Source organism: Pteronotus mesoamericanus, unplaced genomic scaffold (genome assembly GCF_021234165.1).
Source record: "Pteronotus mesoamericanus isolate MK-2021 breed Mesoamerican mustached bat unplaced genomic scaffold, CSHL_Meso_final contig_2, whole genome shotgun sequence".
NCBI lineage: Eukaryota > Metazoa > Chordata > Mammalia > Chiroptera > Mormoopidae > Pteronotus > Pteronotus mesoamericanus.
In genome coordinates this window covers 8,382,665-8,391,678 of record NW_026555084.1, presented here as the reverse complement: position 1 = coordinate 8,391,678, position 9,014 = coordinate 8,382,665, and the positions used below count along the sequence as shown (strand labels likewise).

At 51.1% G+C, this 9,014-nt stretch overlaps 1 non-coding gene across 1 annotated transcript; it reads left to right on the top strand.

Moving 5' to 3' along the window:
- Positions 1-2,708: 2,708 nt before the first annotated feature.
- Positions 2,709-2,815, top strand: LOC129066798 (U6 spliceosomal RNA). Its single transcript, XR_008528733.1, has one exon. It is a non-coding gene; the product is annotated as a U6 spliceosomal RNA (small nuclear RNA).
- Positions 2,816-9,014: the final 6,199 nt, after the last annotated feature.

Sequence of the window (9,014 nt, the reverse complement as noted above, 5' to 3'; positions counted from 1 at the left end):
TCCCCACAATGTCTGCAGCAGTATCCTTCAGCCTTGCTTGACCATCTTTAAAAGTGGGAGCTTCCCATCTCCCCAGGCAGCTCATTCTTCAAACAGCAAGACTCAGTAGAAACTTCTTCCCCCTGGGGAGACATCTGCCTCTCACTGCACAGGGCCCGGAGCCTCAGAGAACAAGTCAGCTCTCAACTCCCAGACAGCGCTTCAGATGACAGCCCATGGCCCTTCCTCCCCGTCCCATCCCCCCCTCCCTCCCTCCCGGAAGGCTTCCGAAAGGCAGGGGCCCAGGCCTCTCACCCTGCTGCTGCCTCCTCAGCAGGGGGCTCCTTTTCCTTTCCTTTTTAAGCTTATTAATTTTAGAGAGAGAGAGGAAGGAAGGGGGAGAGAGAAAGAGATGTAGGTTTGTTGTTCCACTTATTTATGCTGCTTCGGAAAGAAGGTCCCGGCCCCTGCTGAGGCTGCTTGTTGCTGGAGAGAACCTAAGGCACCTCCCCATCCCAGAAGCGCAGGTGCAAATACCTGGGGCCGGACTGTACGTACCTCTCTGGGCACAGAGTAGTCTTTCTGTGAAATTAGGGGGCTGATTAGATCGGGGCTGCAAACTCACATGCTCACGGGCGCCAAGCGAATGAGAGAAACATGAGGAACTTCTCATTTCTGCTACAAAGAGGTAGGTTCCCTTTTGATTTCCTTAAAACCTGCCACCCTCTCAGTCTCTCATTTCCAGTTTCTGAAGGCGCCATAGAGGCAAACTATCCAAAGTAATAAAAACACAAATGCCAAGGGGGAAGGAAAATCGCAGCTGGCACTTGGTCTCAGTGGAGGGGACAAAATGGGACTGTGGCCCACTCCCTGTCCCTAGCAGCAGCTGCAGGATGCCTACTCTCTGTCCACCTGGGCCGCTGACACTTAGCATAGCAACCGGTGCCATGTGGACATGCAGGTCCAGTGTTAACAGATCTTAGGAGCTTTTTAAAGAAGTCAAACACATGAGTTTTTATGTGAAATCTCCCAATTTTTAAAATGTTGGCTCACATTTTCTTAAGCCGTGGGAGAGCCAAATACAACATGTTCTGAACTGTGAGCCACCAGTCTGCAATCTCTGGAGTGAGGTGTTTTGAAAGCTCCCTTTCTGCCGGAACACTCTGGAGGGAGAAGTGAAGGGGGAAGGAGGACAGGAGGGAGGGAGGATGGCAGGAACTACAGGGACACCTCTCTGAGACTTGCCTCAGTCTCTGCTGAGCCTCTGAGCCTCGCTGGTTCTGCGGTGCGGGGGTGGGGGGGGGAGGGGGAGGGAGGGAGGCTGGCCTTCCATGCTGTTAGGCTTTGTGCAGGTTAACCGTCCTTCCCTCTAGCTTCCTGCTTTCACTTGGGAGAAATGCAATGGCCTCAGGCCTCAGGAGCGTCTTAGCAGGTCTGAACAGCGTGCTCTGGTTTGTGGTTGGAGAGGAGGGACCCTCCTCACTCCCAGCGCTGTTGGAGGAAGCGGAGGCTGGGGAGGGACACTCAGCATCGTTGGCCAGAGTGGGGCTCTGAGCCCCAGGCTCAGGCTAGGCTGCCCCTGCACCCTGGCTTGCTTCTAGCCCCCCAGGAGCCCCGGATGTGTTTCCGACTGGGCCTCTGTGTCAAAGAAGGAGTGTATAGCCCACGGCTGATGTGGCTGACCACCAGCCTGGCGGGTGGCCAGAGCCCAGAGCTCCCTGGGAAGGAGTGTAAACAAGGCCCGTGGTAGGCAGCTGTGACCCAGGATGTTCCAGCAGAAGAGCAGCGAAGAGAGAGAGGGAACACCAAGGCGACCCTTTCATACACCCCTCAGGCTGCCCAGGACGCAGGCATCAGTCAGGTACAGGGTGGGGCTCCCTGGGGGCACCAGGCAAGCAGCTGTCACATAAAGGGCTACATGAGCCCTCTTTTAAGGAGTCTTTCCATTCCGGCCTTCTGAGCCTGTGATTCCAAAGCTCTGTGGTCTGGCTTTCCTCGCAATGGAGACATCCCTCTGGGGCGAGGACATCGGTGGTATTCCCTTGCTTGGAATCCACTCTGCCCCCCCCCTCGTTAGCAGCACCCCAGTTATCCCTCCTCCACTCTCAGTCCATGCAGTTTGGGTGGGGTGGAGGTAGACCTGGCCCTTCTACCCTCCTGACTCCAGGGAAGGCACGTGTGCCAGGCCTGGCCTGGCTGATCAGCCCATTTCTTCCCTTGATGGGTCCAATGAGACCCAACCCAAGGAATCTTGGAACTCTGGGGAAAAGAAAAATTGCCAGCTATTGGATCGTGCACATCTGGAGGGGCTGGAGACCATCTGGCCATGACATGGGAGGAGCCTGCTGAAGAATGAAGCCATCCCAGAAGAAGACAGCATGGAGAAGGGGAGAGAGGAACAGAGAGGGAGAGAGAGGGGAACCGATTGACCCACTCATTGATGTGCATGAGAGAGAGAGACCCGAGACTTGATGAAATGGTTGGAGGCCCTGGATCCAGCTTTAACTGAGGAAGTATTAAATCCGTGGACTTTTTGGTGAGGGGGTCCAGAATATGCCACATGGCATAAAAATTATTTTGAGCAGAAGGCATTCGATTTCCTAATATCTCTTGTCTGCCTAAAAGCACAGACTGCCCAGAGAACTCAGCTGTCATAAAGGCCCTCACGGGTAGCAGCCAGCGAAGGCTGACTGGAGACCAGGGGCGCCACGCCCGCACAAGCAGACGCGGTGCTCGCTTCGGCAGCACTCACGCTGAGACAGGAGCGACCCAGAGAAGGGTGGCGTGGCCCCGGCGCACGGACGACACGCGGGTCTGTGAAGCGTTCTGTATTTTTTTGAAAGTGGAAGCTGGGGGGTGGGTAGGGCAGGGGAGAGGAATGCGGGGGAAATAGGAACAGCTATAATTGAACAACAATACAAAAACTTAAAAAAAAATTAAAACGCTTTGAAAAAAATTAACAGACATTGTCATAAAACTATGGTATCTCCCATCTATTCTCCTAAGGGCCAATTATCTTTCATAAAAGTCATTTGTTTTCTTGCAAATGCCCTTCTCCCTCCTCCCCTTCCCCTTTTAATATGGTATGTAAAGCCCCAGTTCTAACCACCATATTGAGTCACATTTTTCTGTAAACTCCTCTATGTATGTAATTAAGTCTGTCTCTCTCTCTTTCTTTTCTTGTTAATCTGTCTGTTGTTAGTTTAATCCAAAGGCCCCCCAATTAACAGAACCTAACAGAACAGAGGAAAGCTTTTCCTTCTCGACATCAGTTTTATAAGGGAAAAAATCGCCCCCTGACATCAGCTTCCATGACTCCAATATTCCACACGAGTCTATGATTTGCTGTATAATTTACCTAGGAACTAAATTCCACTTTAATTTTTATAGGGCATAGAAGAGCCTCTGAAATCACAGGCATTTGCCCGAGTAGCCTCGCAGTCCTGGCTGTATTCCTGTCCTGCCTGCATCCCCAACAGACCCCCTAGGTGGCCCGGGCCAGCGCCTCAGTCTGCAAGAGGGAGCGCGCCAGGCCCCAGGGCGCCCCCCCGTTCGTTGGTTCGTTCATTCCACACAGTTATGGAGCGCCAGCTGCGTTCAGAAACGAAGTTCTCAGGGTCCGGTGAGGAAGAGAGACCAGTAAAAAGAGTGCGATTAGTGATCTGCTAGAAATGAGCAGAGAAAGGGGGTCTGTGGACCAGGGGAAGGCAGTGGGATGTCTCAGGAGCTTCCTGAAGGGAGTGACCCCTGAGCTGGGTTCCACGGGAGGAGGACTCAGCCGGACAGAGAGCAGAGGAAATGCCTTCCAGGCAGGCAAAAGGAGAGGCAAACTCCAGGTGATGAGGGAGGCTGTGTCCTGTCAGAGAACTGGCTGGGGAGAGGTACAGGGACCCCTGTAAGGGAACAGGGTGGCTGGGCCACTGTTTGGCAAGCTGGCTTTGAGGAGGACTGTTTCCTGTGTGCACAAAAACCCAGAGAGCAAGCAACACAGCTCAGCACTGCACCCGAGGCCAGGGAGAAGCCTGACTCATGCTCCCAGATGGGAATACAGGCTGGAGGATCCCCAGCTGGGGTCTGGAATCCGGGGGTAAGGCAGAGCCCTTGAGCACAATATATTGGTGAGCTCCTCGCTCACACAGAAACCTTGGCCCTTCTGACTGGAAATGGCTGCAGGCCAGCAAAGCCGGGTCCCAGGGTAAAGTCTTCCTCTTTTTTCCCCACTCCTGATTCCTCCCAGAGTCCCCCTTCTCTGAACGTGTCCTTGAGCTCTATAGGGCCTGGGAGGACAGACATGGCCACGGGGAAAAGTAGGTATTTTTGGAGTCAGACAATCCTGGGTCCTAATCCTGGCTGGGCCCTTAAGTGTGACCTTTCTTATTCAGCCTCTCCATCCGTCTCCTCCTCTGCAAAATGAAGCCAATAGTAATACAGACTAAATAGAGTAATGCATATATGGCGAGAGTCATGTCATTCCTATACTTTTTCTTTCTCTATCGTCTTCATAGCATTCCTTTCTTTGGGATCCACACCATTCTATGTGCTCTGTTGAGGCTTTCAGTCACAGATCTGGGGCCTCTTCCTGGCCACAGGGATGGGACACTGACCATGCCCGGACAAGCATGATGTCCCCTTCTTGGCAACAATGATTGGTCTCTAGGATGAGCTCAAGACTCCTTGCAGGCCAACCAGAACCTGCCTTGGGAAAGGACCTTTCCTCCTTGCAGTTACGGAGCTGGAAAAATACAAGTTTGGAGAAAGCCCATCATCTGTCTGTGGATTAAGTCATTTCTTATAAGGAAATAGAACCAAGATGTTGATGATAATGATGATGATGATGATGGTGGTATCACCATGCCTCTCAAAGCCAAATCTACTCCTGGGCTTCCCAGTTCCATGAGCCAATTCCCAATTCATTTGCATTTTTTTCTAAGCCAATTAGTTGGATGCCTTTTTTTTTTTTTTTTTTTTTTTTTACAGGCAGCTACAAGTCACTTGGCTTATGAAGTCCTGAGGACAGTATCTGCCGCCACGGGAAGAGCTCGATGAACAGTGACTCCAACGAAAAAGGCAAAGGTGGAATTATGCTCCTCCCCCACCACCTTTTTCCCTCCCAGAAACCACTCCCACCCCTTTCCTCCTAAACTGGGGAGCAGCCTGCTGGCTGCTTTGGCTGCCCGATTGCAAGGGTGGGCTGGGTTGGGGAAAGGGATACGAGGACAGGCAGGCCAAGCTACCCAGTGCCCACCAGCCAGTGTGGAAGCTGCAGCAGCCCCACCGAGGTCCCCAGCCTGCTCCCTGCCTGTGACTTGATTGGCTGTGGGGTAGAGCAGGCACAGAACAGAGTCCTACTGACCCAATCTGAGTCTCGTTGCTGGGTGGCTTCAGTCACTTTATCTCTCTGGGCTTTCGTTTCCTTTTCTGTAAAAATCAGGATAGTAACAACCCCTGTTTCTCGTAGAAGTTGCAAAAACTAAACAGAAAAAAAAAAAACCCTAATATTAATATCGTACTTAATATGTTCCAGGCATTGCTTTAAGCACTCTACAAACTATTAATCCAATTAACCTTCCAGATAAGCCAAGGAGGTAGGTGCTACTATTCCCATTTTACAGACAAAGGAACTGAGGCTCAGAGAGGTTAGTAACTTGCCCAGGGTCTTACAATAGTAAGCGGTAGTGCTGGGATTTGCATCCAGGCAGTCTGACCTGAGTCCACATTGTCACCCACATCAGTATGGTCCAGGCAGGAACACAAAATCTACACCAGAGAGTTCAAGAGAAGGAATTTCATATGGGCATCCAGCTAGAGAAGAGCTAGAAGAGACGAAAACCAGGCAAGGGGTGGGGGGCCAACCTGGAGATTAACAACTAGAAAATCACTATTTCCCCAGGGCTGAAGGGACAAAGGGAGGGGTCAGTGGCACTGCAGCCCAAGAGCCATGGCCACCTGGTGGGAGCTAGACCCTGGAGGAAGAGCCATCCTCTGGAGTCACTGCCAGAGACTGCAGAAGAGTTGGTGCCTGTGTGGGTGGTGCTACATCCTGTCTTCTCCTCACCCTGTTCTCTAATCTGCCAGTACCTCCCATTGGCCAAATATAATAGGAAGCCAGTGGGCAGGGGCATCTGGGAAATGTAGTTCAGTCCCCTAGATGCTGGGCCCAGCAGGGGAAGGGCAGGAAATGGATCTAAGGGCAACAAGGTAAATGACCTGCAAACCCACTGTGCTATACAGTGTCCTCGTCGAAATGCAGGGCACACAGGGGCAACGGCGCGATTCATGGGAGTGGAAGACACATGCTGCAGGGGCCAGAAGGTAGGTCCCTGACTCCTGGTCCAATGCTGTGTCCAGCACAGGAGTAGAACCCAGCAGCTACAGGCAGCCCGCGATACCTGAAAAGCAGGGAAGGGCAACTGGGGCTCCCCATGGCGCCTCCCCCTCTTGGCCTCTGCCCACTTGGAAGCTTCTACAGACAGCTCTGCACAGCTTGGTGCAGATCTGCCACAAGAAGCAAGCTCTGTTTTTCTCTTTAAAGCGAGTGGGAGCAGCCTGAAGCTTCTCAGCAACTGCTTTGGGGTCTGAGAGAAACAGATACAACTGCTGCTAAAAATTCGGAAGCAAATGAGTGGGGCGAGGTGCCTCCCAGCTCCCCACACCCTCCTGTTGCCATCTCTGTGCCTGCGAGTCCCCTCAATCTCCTCTCGCCTATGGGCCCCTATATGACCTCAGCGAGTCACTGGGAAGCAGCTGCCGCCTGCTGCCCTGGAAGCAGTGGGGTCCCAAAGGTGACATCCTAAGCAAGGGCTAGATCCAGGCCAGAACACAAGAGAAGATGTGGCGTCTGAACCTGTCCTGCCAGGGTGTAGTAGAGATGGTCTTGGGAACCCTTTGATCTAGAATTCTGCCTCTAGGAATTTATCACACAGATAACCTTACACAAGGGCACAAAGACTTCTGGACAAGGCTGTGCACTGCAGTGTGCATTGTAATTAGCAAGAGTCTGGAAAAAAACAAAACAAGTGGGCAATAGGAGGTGGTTTGACTAAGCAAATTATGATGTATTTAAACAATGGAATGCTCTGTGCTCTTCCAAGGAATGAGACCCATCTGTATGTGCTGAAACAGGCTGATCTTCAAGATAAATGAAGTGAAAAATGCAAGGGATAGAACAGTGTGTCCAGCATGCTCACATTTTTGGGTGGAAGAGGTGCTTTATGTATAGTTACACAAGCATCTCTTGCTATCCAGATCTATGTTCCTTAGTTCTGGTAGGGACGGTCCAGAAAGCCAGGGAGGCAGCATGATTGGAACCTTTGATTCCTGCATTTTATTTCCGAGAGCAAACAACAGGCATTGAGTGGCAAATGGTTCGTCCAAGAGGCCCTCAGAATCCATTTTGATCCTGTGTGGAATAGTGTGGGGACAGCTGTGAGGGAAGGGATATCTGTATATGTACAATCTCACCCCTGGGACCGCACACAGGAAATTGGTTAGTAGTGGCTGCTTCCAGGAGGATAATTCAGCCCTAGGGAAATGGGGTGGAAGGGAGACTTATTTTTCAGTTTTAAAACGTTGGCCCACATTCTTTGAAAGGTGAGTTTCTGTCCCCTCCTGTTTCATCAGAGCAGGTCTGCATTTGCTTAGATCAATAAAGAATGATGCAAATGTTACTATGTGACCTTTTTGGCAGTCATAAAAGGTCATACAGGCCCTGGCTGGGTAGCTCAGTTGGTTAGAGCGTCGTCCTGATAGGCCAAGGTTGCAGGTTCGATCCCCAGTTAGGGCACATACAAGAATCAACCAATGAATGCATAACTAAATGGAACAACAAATCAATGGTTCTCTCTCTCTCTTTCAAAAAAGTCATACAGCTACATCTCTTTTCTTGGACCTCTTGCTCTGGGACGCTTGCTCTCAGACCTGGTGGCTGGGAGAAGTCCAAGCCACATTGAGTAGCCCCGCGTAGGCACTGTCATCCTCGGTCCCCTGTGAGCCCCAGCTGACAGCTAACGTCACATGCCAGCCATGGGATTGAGCCATCTTGGAATTTCAGCCCCCGTCGAGCACACAAATGACTGTACCTTCCCCTGTCACCTGACCGCAACACCGCCAGGTGTGCCTGGTGAGAACCACCTGTGTAAACAAAGTCGACATGCAAAAGTGCAGGAGACAATAAGACGTTGTTTTAAGCCATTACGTTTTGGGGTAGTTTTGTGTGTATGTGTATGTATGTGTGTGACTATTAAGTGGAAAATATATATTATCATGTGTTACCTACCCAGAATTAAGAGTATCTTCCTGATGGTGCTAAATGTTAAATGTGCAGCATCTGCTTTATTCCTCACAAGGGACACGGCCATTAAGTCCATTTCACAGATGAGAAAACTGAAGTCCTAAGGGCGTCTTTGGTTACTTGCCCAAGATCACACAGCTCTTAAAGAGACACCCTTGGCGTATGAAACCAGGATGCCTCTCAGTCCCAGGCCAATTGTCACGGTTGGGACCCTTTCTCATTCTGTACTCACTCTGGGCCTCGGTTTCCGCAGGGAGGGTTCTGGAACAAGTGAGGGCAGAAAACTCAAAGGCCAGAGGGTCGCACTAGCCATTGTGGCCCAGTTGGTTGGACCGTCATCCCATAACTGAAAGGTCGTGGGTTCAGTTCTCTGTCAGGGCACATACCTAGGTGTGTGTTTGATTCCCAATCTGGGCATGGATGATCCCTGGTCTGAGTGCGTACAGGAGGCAACCAATTAATGATCCTCTGTCACATCGTTGTTCCTCTCTTTTCCTTCCTCTCTCTTTAAAGGTAATGGAAAAATGTCCTTGGGTGACAATTAAAAAAAAAAAAAAGGCCCACTGGGGCCTGTGCCATGACACCGAGGGCTGAGGCAGGTGTGGTGGCCCATCTGGAGCAGCCTCCACCGAGCTCTGGGAAAGCCAGCTCAGAATGGGCAGATCTTTGGATTTCTAAAGGGAAGCCAGAAACCAGATTTTTATGTGCAAACTATTCCTGTTCTAATGTTGGCAACTGATCCTTT